We start from the raw sequence: 16,352 nt of genomic DNA on the forward strand, positions 1-16,352 counted from the left end.
TGTTTAAACAGGAGTCGGTGCAGTTTGGTTGTCAACTAATGTCAACAAATAATGTTGTGAAGCTTGAAATTTTTGCGATGTTCTTATCAATGAACCACAGGCCAACAAGTTCAGTATTAACGATCCAAGCAATTGTTACAACATGCAAGAAGAGAGTAAATAAGGTTCTGGAAAGAACCGACAGGGTGTGGACCTACGTCGACTCAAGTGCCTATGCCAGCTGCACTAGGATTCCCAGCTGAGGATCCGTGGAGTGAACACCCCGATCGAGACAGTCTCACAGATACTCGACTGGCTTCTGGCTTTACATCCGAGAAGTTCGGTGGCCAAGGGAGTACGGTAAACTGATCTCTCTTTGAACTGCGCACGTACATCTACATGACTACTCTGCAATTCACATTTAAGTGCTTGGCAGAGGGTTCATGGAACCACAATCATACTATCTCTCTACCATTCCACTCCCTAACAGCGTGCAAGAAAAACAAACACCTAAACCTTTCTGTTCGAGCTCTGATTTCTCTTATTTTATTTTGATGATCATTCCTACCTATGTAGGTTGGGCTCAACAAAATATTTTCGCATTCGGAAGAGAAAGTTGGTGACTGAAATTTCGTAAATAGAGCTCGCTGCGACAAAAAACGTCTTTGCTTTAATGACTTCCATCCCAACTCGCATATCATATCTGCCACATTCTCTCCCCTATTACGTGATAATACAAAACGAGCTGCCCTTTTTTGCACCCTTTCGATGTCCTCCGTCAATCCCACCTGGTAAGGATCCCACACCGCGCAGCAATATTCTAACAGAGGACGAACGAGTGTAGTGTAAGCTGTCTCTTTGGTGGACTTGTTGCATCTTCTAAGTGTCCTGCCAATCAAACACAACAACATTTGGCTCGCCCTCCCCACACTGCAGGCTGCGCGACGTGTCGCATTGTCCGGCTGGCAGATTCCACCGTGCACAGGAAAATCAAACTGCACGTACGAGTGCACACAGTCCCCGAGGATCGGTGCACACTCGGGTCAATCCACTGGGCCGCGCAGAATGACGAGATCACCTGGAGGGTGCCACGAAAACATTTTCCAGACAATAACACCGCCTCCTCCGGTCTGGACCACTGTGAGATTTGTTGCAGATTATTTTCTTTCAGAAGTTTCACGTTGACGGAGCATAAAATTTAATTCGTCTGAAAAGGCCACCGGTCACCACTCGCGGAAGTCCAACTGCGGTACCGTCACGCAAATTCCGGCCCGTGTTGCTGTCGGACGACATTCGGCACACGCGAACCGGGCACTCGCCGCGGAGGTCCGCACGCGACAACTTTCAGACAGTCGTCGAGGAGACACTATCGGTAACCCCTCGGATAATTTGTGTGGTCAGTTGCTAGACAACTGCACATCTATTCACGCACGTCACCTACAGCGTCTCGTGCACCACAGTTGCGTCGCCACAAGTTTTGGATAGCCCCATTTTTCCATACACAGTACACTTTAACCACAGTCACACACAAACACTTCTCAAACTTAGCCAATTCAGAAATGCTTCCACCGTCAGTCCCACACCCTTTCGGACTTCCGACAAAACGCCTCATTTCCGCATTACGGCTCACTGCATACACCCTCTCCTGCTTGTGCTGCCAGTTACCTTCAGAGTGGGCACTGCACCCTGATGTCTAAAATGTGCAGTTTTCGTATTAATGTGACTGGACTGTGTATGTTTGCTCCAGTCATTTATGCTGTCACAGCCTTTGTGGTGTCCCTTTTGCAATATTCACCATTATCGAGGTGAAATGTAAATAAAAATGACTGTATGTGACTCAAAATGAACTGCAAACATCAATTTTTCTGCGAAAGGTAAAAACTCTAACTGTAAAAATATACAATATAGATTGATAGATGCAGAAAAGACATTTTTATTGTATGAGATTATAATGTGTAAGTAATTAAAAGAAGTATTACTATCTTTGTAAGAGTATAAAACACAATGCAATGCTCATTCTTCTGTCTAGTCTGTTTTGTTCAGTTCTGTTCGTTCTGGTGTGATGGAATAAGGTACGCAAGCTATTGTGCTGCTAGCATTTGTTTCTGTTGTAATGTAATTGCAAATATTTAATGGTGTAAACTGTGTCCTAGTAAGAATGTATTAGTATAAAGTGATCTCCGTGTGTTATTTCGAGAGCCTACGCCACGTTTATCTTATGAAAAGAATATTTAATGAAAATTATTTAGCATGTTCCCAATTGCTGCGGAGCGAGTAACAGTGATCTCTGACTGATAACAGTTAGCCGTCATTACGCGGTACATTTAAAAATATTTTTTCACGGCACAATGTCTGATAGCCGGAGTGGAAGAAATTATGTAAAAATATTCAGTGAGATTAATTGAAGGAATCCAGTGAAATAATTTTATTAAAACTTGTCTATTTTCTGTGATAGTAATAATTTCAGATCAGTGAACTGGAGCTGAGTAATACTACACTATTGCATTTACAGTAATTTGTAGGGAGCCTGGCGCTCGATAAAACCGGATATAACCTACGAAATTCATTATTTTGCTTATTATATCTCTCTTGCATTTTTGTGAACGCTAAACACAAAAACTAACTTCACTAAAAATCAGTAACACATCACAATCAATCAAAGGTCAAACAAATTTACTAGGAAAGTGTTTCCTCTAAATAAATAGTTACTTTTTTTTCCCAAGAGATATAATACTTACATTTATGTTCTAACAATTACTGCTTACACGCGTCTGAACTTTCAGTCAAGCATGTTTTACACATCTCTTTTCCATTTCTCCTGCAATTTTTTACTGTCCTCTTTTTAATCAATTCAATTCCTCCCGAGTAATCCACGCCCTGCTTTCTCTATATCTAATCCTCACTGCCTTCACTTTTCATCTCTCAAAGCTGCTCATCTGTCTTCTGCTTTATTTCTTTCTCCTCATTTCAGCCAGTTGTTGCCTAACGCATTGTTTGAAACTATCAATAGCTTTCAGACCTTAATTTATGTATGTCACATCACCTAAATTTCTTACCTTTCTGCAGTCTCTTCATTTTTAATCTACAATTCATAACCAACATCTGCTCCTGAAACAAAAGAAAACCATAGAATTCAAGCACAGCTTACCATTTTCAGTGCAATGAAGAAGATATAAAGTAATATCAAGAAAACAATATTTACATTTAAAAAATGAGAGTGAGCAATAGTTAAGTCTAGATTGAGAAGAAAATAAATAGAGAATAAAATCATCAAGGATGGCTATTTTCAATTCGATATCACTAAAATGAACCTAATCTACTACTTACACACCACACCTAACAAAGGCAATCAAAAGCTTATATAATGAAACAAAAATTGTAATAAATAAGAGAGCAAAGGACAAATGAGATAAAAATCAGTCACGGAGTGAGACTCGTGTGTTCTTTCATTCACTCTTTATACATCTTCTCATGGACCAGAAGTAGTCTCTTCACTCATTTCAAAATAAAACACCATCCAAAACATTCTGTCACGGTTACTGCATAACACACTGCTGAAGTCAGCAGTGTTGTATACGTGACAGTTTGGGCCCGAACCCTACTGGTACTTAAGGAAATTGCAGAGCAAAGAACGGCTCCAATCTAAAACTGCCACATAATACAAAATCCACACGGTGATAGCCAGCTGACCACATCCAGAGAGTGTGAGCTGCTCAGATCTGGTGCCAGTTTTCTTCACACATAAGTACAGAGCTAAGAGGATCATCATAGCAGCTCAACACCTCAGTGAATGTAACAGAGAGCATTACAGAGATGCTAAGGAGTGCGCTGCCTTGTGAAGCTCACAGTACGCACCAGCATAAACCAAGACGAGGAAATTTGGAAGATGGAGGGGACCACTGCAAATCAGTTTAACGTAACAGAATGTTTCTTTGGGTGTAAGAGAAAGAATACAAATAATATTCAAGCCACTCATAAAAAAACTTGTCAAAATAATAACTTTTTGGAAAGACATACAAAGTACGCCACGAGAGATTTACATAGTGCCCCCGGTACCCTTGCACTTTTCACAGTATGAGATGTACGAAAACGCTCCAAATTAACTGTCAGAGATCTGTCTGTTATCAAAAAACAGGTTTTGGAAGACTTATTAAAACTATTTTGCTAGTTGCTGGAGGCATTAACTTGCCCACCACTGCAACAGACCAAAAACCAGATGAAATGGCACAAAATTAAAAAATTACACATACCAACTGTTCACTTTTCTCAGTCACCACTGACTATTAAAAAAGGGGACAAAATTCAGGCAGTGACTCCTGACAGGTAAAGAACAAAGGTGTTGCATATTACCTTACACATCACATGATGATGTTTTCTCTCAAATTGGCAAAAAATGTTCAAAGTGCCCTCCATAGAATGCAATGCAAACTTTCACAGCTCACATCACCTGCCTCTTTCTTTCGAACGTTCAGTACTGCAGTCAAATAGCGTCACAGGCAACACGCACCCACTGTCCGGCCACGTGTCTGCCACTGGTTCGGCAGACAGTACTTTCTTACTTTCCAAGTGGCTCCACAAGTACAAATCACAGATAGGTAAGGCCGGTGGTGATCAAAGTGGGCAGACACAAAGGCCTCGTCATGCTCATCTCCTGGAGAACGTAATGAGGCATTGACAAAAATTTGTAACTGGGCTGTCGCTACACTGTGCATCAACCACAATCACCCATCATATTGCTAAACATGTAATCTCTGATTAAAGAGGAAGAATGTTCAGCAGAAATTCCAAACATATGTCCATTAAGGTGTTTCAGAGAAGAACTGACCACAGGAGAGGAGTATCCGAGCAGGTGGTCACCGATAATACCGGTCCAAATAACTATGTAATGCCGCTCTCAGTCACATTAATGTGAACATCTGTCAAAAAGCCCGAATACCCACATTTAACAGTGTGGGCCACTGAGCGGGGGTGGGGGTGGGGTGCAGGAAAAGTGTCTGTGAGGTTCTGGAAGGTACCGGCAATGATGTGGAGCTTACCAACTCCAGTACAGTGGCCAGCTGCGCTAGGTGCCTCAGTCAAGGGTCCCTGGTGCGAGCAGCCCGACGGAGACAGTCTCTCAGATTCTCAACTGGGTTTACATACGGGTAGTTTGGTGGCCAAGATAGTACAGTAAACTCCTTCCGGTGCTCTCTGAAGGTACAATTCGCACTGTCTGACAACGCATTGTCGTGCTCGTACATCCTTCATGCAGAGGAAAAACAAAACATCACGTATGGACAGAAACAGTCCCCAAGAATATATTTATATTTGTGTTGATCCACTGTGCCTTTCAGAGTGAGGAGACCAACCAGGGTACGCCACAAAAACATTCCCTAGGCCAGCAGTCATTGACTATTTTGCTCCAGACCAACACCGACATTGTGGGGCACCACATTGTGCTGCACATGTACCGATTTTATTATTAACTAAAGCCCGACTTGCTTGCAATGTCTATTTCAATCGTTTTGTGATTTAATGGAAGTAGGTACACGTAAATGAAGCAAACACTTATCTGAAGAGAATAAGTAAAAGAAAAATTGCATCATCATTGCACTGTATGAATAAGTCTATTCCAAGTGTTCTGGGGTATACAATAATTTTGGTCTTTCTGTCTTGTGCAGAAACATTTTTCTGCTGTCTCCCTCATGAAGCCTGCACATATACAATCAGGCAAATTTTTTCCCATGTGTCTGTCTTCTGATTGCAACACACGTGTCCGAGCGACCCACACACGATTGATTCGTCGCTCACCTGGTGATCCTCGCTTCCTCGAGAAACATTTGTTTCTTTCTTTCTCTTGCGTGGCTGATAGAATTAGAAATTGATGCTTATTTCAGTACTTTTATTTTTATAGAGAAAAGAACTGCAACTGTACAAAGCTTCAGCTCAATCATATAAACAAATTAGTCTGCTTACACCCAATAATTATTGTACAGGCTACTCCCTTTTGTTTAACTGTTACACAGGGCTACCAAAATGTGAGAGCCTACAGAAATCTCTCCATACAGAAGAAGGAATGTGGAGAATTGCACTGTCTTTCCCTCAGTACATAAAGGGTGAAAAATCTTGGCATACAATGCAGGTCATTTTGCAAAATCACACATAAATTGGCCTATAATGTTTTAACATTATACATTCCCAACAAACAGGCAAGCATTCATTTTTATTTAGAAGTATCATAACCTACATATATTAGCATATTATCAGCCTCCAATGACTATGTATGGTAAGAGTGCAATAGGTCAGTTGCGAGCCCACGAGTACATTCAGAACTCTTCACGCTGATAGATTGCTACCATCCTCAGCGACCACAAAGTTGTTACACAAACTGCCTGCTGAAGTTTTGTAGCACTGTTTGTATGAGCAGATGATTAAGTGATTCATAACCGTAATGGTACTTATATTTAAATGCTTTATGTAATCTGATATATGATCACTAATGTTCACTACATGTTTTGAAAGTCAGTTTTCTTGTACTCACTACATTGTCTTAAGACAGTCTTCATTAAATTAATGCTACAAATAGGTGCCATGTTTGAAGATGGTGATCTCTATACTGTACATTTCACGAATTCATGTAACTTCCGTGTGAAAATTTCTACCTTATGAGCTGATCAAGGTGAGTGATGCTCGCCAGCGGTTTGTCAGTACTGGAAAAAAAAAAAAAAAAAAAAAAAAAAAAAAAAAAAAAAAAAAACCCACGACACCTTACTTCCTCTTGTCTCCCCCACCGTCGCACTACTTAATCCTTAGTCCCTGAGGTCAGCAGTCAACTATTTTTAGCTCACAAACAAATTCACTCTGTCCATTTGGCCCACACCTGGGCCAAAAGCCAATGATGGTGATGTTTTTCACATCACACAAATTGCTGCATTTCCGCACTACGACAACTGCACTCATTTCTGTATCACCTGGACAAGCTTTATATACCCTTCACTGCTAATGTTGAGACCTGCTGTCCGAGTGGTTATTGCACTAAGCGGGCAGTGTGGCGAAGACAAGGTGTTCGAGACTTGTCCATAAACTACTACATGTTTTCTGAAATTATTTGATAGTTTTAGTTTTTATAACGTAAAGTGTGTATAAATATGGTGTGAAGATGCATATTAAGCTACATTACAGGTCAATTTGTTACCAGAAGCTTTATTTGCCATTCATATTCATTGACTTTGACAACTAACAAACAAATTATCACGTTTAAACCTAAAATAGAAGAAATATGATTTAGGTGTAGCTTTACAAGAATCTACCTGATCAATTAATGATGAGCAGGAAGAGACTGGGAGGGGTGGGAAGTAGGGAGGGAGGGGGGAGGACAACATCCCAGACTAATGACTTTTCTTTGTCACCACAAAGAAGATTTCTGTGAACAGTTGTGGTGGAGGGATGTCCAGCATTACACTAACCGAAAAGTGTGCTGCAACAATGCCTGCTAGTTAACTAGACAACAGGAAGTTCAAGGCTCCAGCTTTGGCTGCTACTCCACTTAAGGCCAGTGGTAAGTGAATTTTTAAGCTTATTTTGAATATCTGCCAATCTTACAATAGCTTACTATAAACATGAAATCTGCTACTGAATTAGCTATAGAAGCATTTCTTTGTTATTATCTGGAGTCATTTTCGTGACACCAGTGTTGAAGTTGAGTTTTTCTTAAGGAAATACATAATCGGTTTTTCATATTGTACATGTTTTATTTAAACATCAGAAGAAACAGTCTTCTGTGAGGTAAGCTCAAGTATTACAGTGTCGTTTCTTACATATTAAATATGTTACAGCCCAGAAACATACCACTGAACTACATCCACTTAACAGAGCCATAATTAGTTTTGGTTCCATTTTGGCCATGCATGATGCCAGAGACCTGCTGTATCACTTTTACAAAAATTTACACAAGTTATTTGTAATACAGATATGATCTGCATTATGACTATGCTAACTATATTTAAGTAGGATTATTTAAAATACTTCACTTATTTTATATATCAATATAGACCTAATTAATGCTCTTGCCTAAGTAACTCATTAATTCATATACCCTTGTAACATACTAAAATATGCAGTACAAAATTTTGAACATTCCATTAACCCTAGGTTATTGAGTCATGCAAAGAATGCGATTTTGGTATTCCCATTAAAGTTAAAAATGCACTGGAGGCTATTATTGAGGGTATGAAGGTAACTACTGCCATCAAATTGTATAATGCAGGAAGAATACCAAGAAATATGATTTAGGTGTAGGTCTACAAGAATCTACCTAATCAATTAATGACTTTTCTTTCCTCTCAGCTGAGCTATATATCGCCATAAGCAGTAGTTTAATCACAGTTTTTTGGACATCAGTAATTTACATGCAATAATATTCATATAAATAACAAACTTTGAAATATTAAATATTTTAAAATTTGTGATTCATAAAACTGAACACAATTCAGTTGCTGTGCTAGGTTAAAAATGCAGAATTTCCAGAGATTTTATGAAATTCCTTGAACTCCACGATTTTTCCAGGTAAAATGTAATTCCGTAAGATTTCCAGTTTTTCCAGAATTCCCACCCTGATAAACTGATGGGCTTGGCCCTGGACTGTTCCCATATGGGGTTTCGAGTTAGTAAGGAACATTTCAATTTACCTCTGCAAAAACTACCTGATGAGGCAGATTTCTGAAATCATCTGGAAAAAAATGTGATATGGTATTCTTGAGAGAGACAAAGTTCTGCCACAAAAAGATGCCGGATGTGAATGGGGCTAGAGGTTCGGTTACAGGGGCTTCTATAAGGGAATTAATCAAACTGTTTCTAGGCTAATCGTTACAATCTTTTTTGCTAAGTTGTTTTCTATAACTTATGTACATACTATATGTTTGTTTCCTTATGTGCTTGTGTAAATAACAAACGAGTTCCTAGCAAACTGATTCTACAATTATTTTAAGCCCGAGTTTTATCGTAATATGAAGTGGCTAAATGTCTGATCTTATCTTTAATTAATATGACCAAAACTAGGGAAATACATCTTTCCATATTCAATTTTTTTATTTCATTCTTTATAAAACTTAGAACATTTATTCCTACATACTTTACATGTACCACCTTTGAAACAATAGATCTGATTTTTTTTACTTAACATGTACACATTCTCCCTTAAGTAAACACACCATCTATCCTGAATTGTTCTTAACATGACTATAGGCGGTGCACTGAAACTATGATTTATGCGCAACTTGGACAATGACCAACCATAGATTTACATGGTAGTAATTCAGTTTCCGTCACTGGGTCAGCTGTACGTGCTGTTTAGCCACCATTAGTTATGTAAACACTAAAGAATCTTCTCCAAACAAGTATGTCACAGGCATGACTGTAGCCGAGTCATATCGTTTAAGCAGATGACAAATACAGTTTAATGTAAACAGCATATCAAAGTATGACCTGAGGAGGGAAAAAAAGGAAAATTTAACACTGAAGAAATTATAGACACAGCAAAAGCTCAGAGAATGAAAGAACCAGATCAATATTCAATTTAACCAATTGAACAGGAGCTGTGGAAAGATGCAGATTTTAGCCATGCTCCTCCACTGTCCTAGCTGCACCGTTTGGTACAGCCTGAGGCAACACTCCATATAACCACTTGGAAAGGACTGTGTTGTTGCGAATCAAAGAGTACCAAATGCAAATAAGAATTGCTAAGTTACTAAATCTTGCACACCAATTAGAAAAGAAGACTAGTGAAAAACGCTGATAAAGCAACGAAATGGCTGATAGTGGTAATCACAGTGTGCCAGTCAACACATTGCCACTCCTTTGATTTACTGGTACCTCATTAAAATAGGTTTAACAGCAACACTAAAATGTAATGGGTGAGTCTTGGTGTAATGCAATATATATTTTGATAAAATATTTGGACTAGAGAATGATATCTTGATTGTGACAGTGGACTATCTATGCTGTAGCCCAGTTTTCAAGTTTCGTACCTGTTTCATGCACTTTTCTTTATAAAAGCTATGTATTGCAAAATAAATAATTCGAAAAGATGTATAACATGACAGAAAATGTCCTATGAGTATTTTGGTGCATATTATGTATATACAGTGGTGGAAATATTTATTGCATTACCATTAATTACTTTGCCTTTTTGTCTTGTGCAGCAGTTTGCTGCAGGTTATACCAGTCCCATGGTCGCTAAACTTTGTTGGCATATTCTTGCCTTAATAATCTGTGAGAAGATGAACAGGTTAGTTGAATTAACGAGTCCAAATTTAATCTGCTATACTTGCTTATTCATCTGCTGGTCTCAGCACCAGAGAGAGAGCCTCACGATCATCGCCTGCCATCTACTGAACTAAAGCGAGACTGGGAAGAAATGTGCGACATCTCAGTAACCAGTAGAAATGTAAGAAATAGACTACTGAAGGCTGGACTCCTAGCCGGTCGTCCTAGATGGAAGCCTTCATTGAACAAGATAATGTGACAACAGCGACTACAATGGCCAAGGCACATGCAACATGCACACCAGAATGTGGAACAAAGAAATCTTTTCAGACGAGTCCAAATTTAATCTGCACAGCTCAGATGGAAAAGTGTTTGTGCGTCAAAGGAAAGGTGAAGAATTTTTGCCATCATGCATAACACATACAAACACCCACAAGGACAGATGGTCTGGAGGTGCATTTCCAGTCATGGAGTTGGTCGTTTTGACTTCATCAATGGCACTATTGACACAGATGCCTACATAAGCATCTTTGAAAGGAAGCTTATGCCAACCATTAAAGACTCTTACAATTGGATTTTCAGGATGACTCCACTCCTTGCCATAGACCTTTGAAGGTGATTCCTATGACTAATATTTGTACCCAACACAAAGCAGATTATTTTCTTGGTTAATTATCACATACTTCGACAAAATGGGTTTTGAGTATTAGAATGGCCTGGAAACAGCCCTGATCTCAATCCTATTGAGAACTGTCTGAAGATTATGGGAAATGCTACACCAAAATGAAGCCATTGAATAAATACGAGCTACTGGAGACCCTTGTGCATGTGGTGTTACATGAACTGAGTGAGAAGTACATTAAAAAGTTAATTCTCTCAATGCCTTCACGATGCTAAGCGGTGATTAAGGCGCGTGGTAGAGCAACAAAGTATTAAATGCGCAACAATGTGTTCATGTGAGGCAATACAAACATTAAAATCCATCAGTGTTATGTTACAACATTAATATGCAGTGTTTCTTTCAAAATAGTATTCGTATTTCACAATAGCAAACAGAATAGCTGACATATCCACATCCACTCATTTTTCAAGAGTGTTAAATTATTAAAAAAAATTATAAACAAAAATTAAGAATAAAAACCAACTGAAAAAAATTATTGTCTATATTTCTTATACAAATAAAGAGAAATCACGCAAATTTAGCTCAGTTATTCAATGATTGTTAACAAAAATTGTTAATTCCACTATATGTCGCACAATACAACCAATTTAATAGACAAAAACATGAATTTCATAGCTAAAAGTAGTTAGAAGATAGGGCTTTATAATGAAAATCAACTGTTCTTCGCACTATTTCCTCAAACTTTCACTTGCTTTGAACTAACAAAAACCCTATAACAAAATTTCAAAACGGCCACATTACGAAAATACGGCCTTCACTCACAAATGCGCGTTATAGATTCAAAACATGTCCTGTAACAGGATACCAAAATTACAACCTCGGACCTTCCTTACGGCATTTTAGGTACTCAAAATGTAGATTAAAAAATTTCGAATTCGAGCTGGAATAGTAATACGTCCTGGAAATGTTCACCTGCAATGTCAGAAATAATAACGATGGCCCTTATCATTTACAATTAAGTGCCATTTTTCAATAATAAAACTTTGGGCATCCGGCACATAACAAAGATCACTACATACCCATTATCTAGTATTCGAAACTATAAGGTTCCTGTAACCGAGTAAGTTGTAACGGTACACATGGCAGAAGAAAGAAGACCTGCGTGGACTGCAGGATGACCAACATGGGAGCTTCAATTGTTGCAAGTTTTAATATAAAAAAATGTTCACGAAGTCGCTAGATTTCTGACATTCATTAAACCACTTTGCCATGCATGTAATAAATTTACGGGCGAAATATATAACGAAACATGTAACTGAATGTATAATATACCAGCAGAGAACTATACAGGCAGCAAGTTAAAGTGGCCACTAATTTGAAATTAAACGTACATGCCTGAAACGTATTCATATCTTCTGCCGTCAGCGTATCAGAAAAGAAATCGCAACTCCAAAAATTAATTAATTTTAAATAATAAAATTCCCGGACTACATTTGTCCAGGTAACATACTTAAGTGATTAACATTGCAAGACCGCAGGTTAGTGTAAGTGTGAGATACGCTACTGCAAATGTGAAACGCTGGTACATTGACAGCCGATGTAATATCCAGACTGTTGCATGCAAACGTATGTAAATTTATGGGAACAGAATTTGAAAATGATAAGATAAATATTATTGAAAGAGTTAAATGATTTTTGAATATTATTCAGGGATATATTATCGGATAAAGTGGGCGTCCGAACAGTCACTATCCCTAATGAAGAAAATATATGTTTACACACAACCTTTAATACATTCACAAGGTTAATAATACTTGACGAGCGTATATTTTTTTCACAAGTACTCGTATGCGTCTGGTCTCTTTCAGATATCAACACAGACAGACAGCTACTAATTATCAAGTGCGATAAATTCTAGTGTCGGATTCCACTCGTCGGCTTTGACCAATGACGTAATACCTAACGCAAAGTTGCTGCATACAGGAAATCTACGAAATGAACGGATCATACTTGAAACAGACGAATGTAGCTTGTGATAAAGTTACACTCATATTTCAGGCGATTATTAATTACCCACTCATTACATCCAAGCAGGTTGAAGATAAGTAAAATAAATAAGAACAAGACAGGATACATTTATGAATGTTTAGAATTATTATCATAATTTATGCAAGCAGAGGGGCACAGGGGCTCATTAAACTGCATTACAGTATAGCGTATAGTGAAATCGTACTATTATAAACTTGTGTTAATATTAATTATTCATTCAAAGGGGAGAAACGCAGGAAAGTTGGGATTTTGAGCGGGAAGAAACTACATTACAACAGAACAATGGAAAAGTGAATGATTTAAATACGAATTACTAACGTAAAATATGGGGGAACCAACACCCTAAATCCAAAGAAAACCAGGTACACAAGCAAGGAAAATCCATAAAAAGTAACAAATATTGGAATCTATAACTGGAGCTGACATGTATATAAAGTCAATTCTAGTTACCGATTCCAATATTACTAATTTCTTCGCAGATGTGCAGAAAGCAATTACGAATGCAGAAATGCTATTATATGTTACACACTTCCAGCAAAAAAGGTTTAATTTATGAACAATCGACTAGTTGGGATCAGTAACTAGAATTGACCTATATAGGAAGTCATTTCTGGCTACCAATCTCAATAGTACTGTTTCGCAGTGGTTCAGAGATAAATTACAAGCACAAAAATTTATTACATTTTACAAACTTGTTTAAAAAATGATCTTGTTAGTGAACTGTCGAATATGACTAGAACTGACCTACATAATGAACAGATGGAATGTATCGAATCGGTAACTACAGTTGACCTACATACCTAAATTCTAGTTATCACTTCCATGCTTTCAATTGTACATATTATATCAATACAAATCAGTTGTAGTTATCAGTCCCACGAATCATTTTCAACGTCTTTGCAGTAATTATGTGGAGTGGTATGTCGTAGCATTTATATTTAGCAGTTGCTTTCTGTACTACTGCAATTAATAAATTGTTTATTTGTCACTGAAGTTCAAAGAGAAAAGAAGCAATGGAAATACTGAACGACATCACCGTGAACACATATTGTAAACTTTTATACCTTGTAATTGACAAAAGAATTCACCTATATAGCTCAAATTTACTAACATCACTGCACACCAAAAAATAACAAAACCTTGGAAGCAATAACTGCTACACGTAAGTCACACTAGCTATTATACCTCGAAAATAACAGACGGCAGAATTTATGCCTTAGGAATGAAAGTAAAATTAACAGAAGTATAGTAAAAACATCGAAAAGGAAAACATAAAATAGGCTACATAAAACGAAACTTACCACACATGAACTTCCAAAGAAGTGAAAGATCGAAGGTTAGAAGAAGAACTAAATAAGAACACAACAAGAAATAATTTTAGGAGGTCAAAGTATAACGAAATATGTAAAAACCAGAATAACTAATTATTGAGAAACACTAACTGCCAGGCACGAAACAAGCTCCACACAACTCAATTCTTAACCACCACCCACCCCTAACTCGTCATCATCATCATTTAAGACTGATTATGCCTTTCAGTGTTCAGTCTGGAGCATAGCCCCCTTATAAAATTCCTGCATGCTCCCCTATTCAGTGCTAACATTGGTGCCTCTTCTGATGTTAAACCTATTACTTCAAAATCATTCTTAACCGAATCCAGGTACCTTCTCCTTGGTCTGCCCCGACTCCTCCTACCCTCTACTGCTGAACCCATGAGTCTCTTGGATAACCTTGCTTCTCCCATGCATGTAACATGACCCCACCATCTAAGCCTGTTCATCCTGACTGCTACATCTATAGAGGTCATTGCCAGTTTTTCTTTGATTTCCTCATTGTGGACACCCTCCTGCCATTGTTTCCATCTACTAGTACCTGCAATCATCCTAGCTACTTTCATATCCGTAACCTCAACCTTGTTGATAAGGTAACCTGAATCCATCCAGCTTTCGCTCCCATACAACAAAGCTGGTCGAAAGATTGAACGGTGCACAGATAACTTAGTCTTGGTACTGACTTCCTTCTTGCAGAAGGGAGTAGATCGTAGCTGAGCGCTCACTGCATTAGCTTTGCTACACCTCGCTTCCAGTTCTTTCACTATGTTGCCATCCTGTGAGAATATGCGTCCTAAGTACTTGAAACTGTCCACCTGTTCTAACTTTGTTCCTCCTATTTGGCACTCAATCCGTTTATATTTCTTTCCCACTGACATTACTTTCGTTTTGGAGATGCTAATCTTCATACCATAGTCCTTACATTTCTGATCTACAGTAGCTCTGAAATATTACTTTGCAAACTTTCAGTCGAATCTGCCATCACAACTAAGTCATCCGCATATGCAACACTTCTTATTTTGTGTTCACATATCTTAATGTCACCCAGCCAGGCTAATGTTTTCAACATATGATCCATAAATAATATGAACAACTGTGGAGACAGGTTGCAGCCTTGTCTTACCCCTGAAACTACTCTGAACCATGAACTCAATTTACTGTCAACTCTTAACTGCTGCCTGACTATCAATGTAAAGACCTTTAATTGCTTGCAAAAGTTTGCCTCCTATTCCATAATCTCGTAGAACAGACAATAACTTCCTCCTAGAAACCTGGTCATATGCCTTTTCTAGATCTATAAAGCATAGATACAGTTCCCTGTTCCACTCAAAACACTTCTCCATTATTTGCCGTAAGCTAAAGATCTGGTCCTGACAAGCTCTAAGAGGCTCATTTTCATCCAATTGGTCCTCAACTAATACTCGCACTTTCCTTTCAACAATACCTGAGAAGATTTTACCCACAACGCTGATTAAAGAGATACCTCTGTAGTTGTTACAATCTTTTCTGTTTCCATGTGTAAAGATTGGTGTGATTACTGCTTTTGTCCAGTCTGATGGAACCTGTCCCAACTCCCAGGCCATTTCAACTATCCTGTGTAGCCATTTAAGACCCAACGTTCCACTGTATTTGATGAGTTCCAACTTAATTTCATCCACCCCAGCTGCTTTGTTGCACTGCAATCTATTGACCATTTTCTCCATTTCCTCAAATGTGATCCTATTTCCATCATCATTCCTATCCCATTCTACCTCGATATCTGAAACATTGCTGATCGTATTTTCACCTACATTGAGCAACTCTTCAAAATATCCCCTCCATCTGTCCAAGGCATCCACAGGATTCACCAGCAGTTTTCCTGACCTGTCCAAAGTATTTGTCATTTCCTTCTTACTTCCCTTTAGAAGACTGCTAATTACACTCCAGAATGGTTTTCCAGCAACTTGACCCATAGTCTCCAACCTATTTCCAAAGTCTTCCCAAGATTTCTTCTTGGATGCTGCAATTATCTGTTTGGCTTTGTTTCTTTCTTCAACATAACTTTCTCTGTCTACCTGAGTTCTAGTATGTAGCCATTTTTGATACGCCTTCTTTTTCCTTTTACAGGCTGCCTTGACTGTGTCATTCCA

At 38.4% G+C, this 16,352-nt stretch overlaps 1 long non-coding RNA gene across 1 annotated transcript in view; it reads right to left on the reverse strand.

Moving 5' to 3' along the window:
- LOC126295188 (uncharacterized) overlaps positions 1-12,026 on the reverse strand; it is a 57,729-nt gene extending 45,703 nt beyond the window's left edge. The window contains exons 1-2 of the long non-coding RNA XR_007552405.1: positions 11,923-12,026; positions 3,036-3,087 (exon numbers count right to left, since the gene is read on the reverse strand). This is a non-coding gene — a long non-coding RNA (uncharacterized LOC126295188). The remainder of the gene's footprint in view (positions 1-3,035; positions 3,088-11,922) is intronic.
- Positions 12,027-16,352: the final 4,326 nt, after the last annotated feature.

The sequence above is a fragment of the Schistocerca gregaria genome, chromosome 11 (genome assembly GCF_023897955.1).
Source record: "Schistocerca gregaria isolate iqSchGreg1 chromosome 11, iqSchGreg1.2, whole genome shotgun sequence".
NCBI classification, from domain to species: domain Eukaryota; kingdom Metazoa; phylum Arthropoda; class Insecta; order Orthoptera; family Acrididae; genus Schistocerca; species Schistocerca gregaria.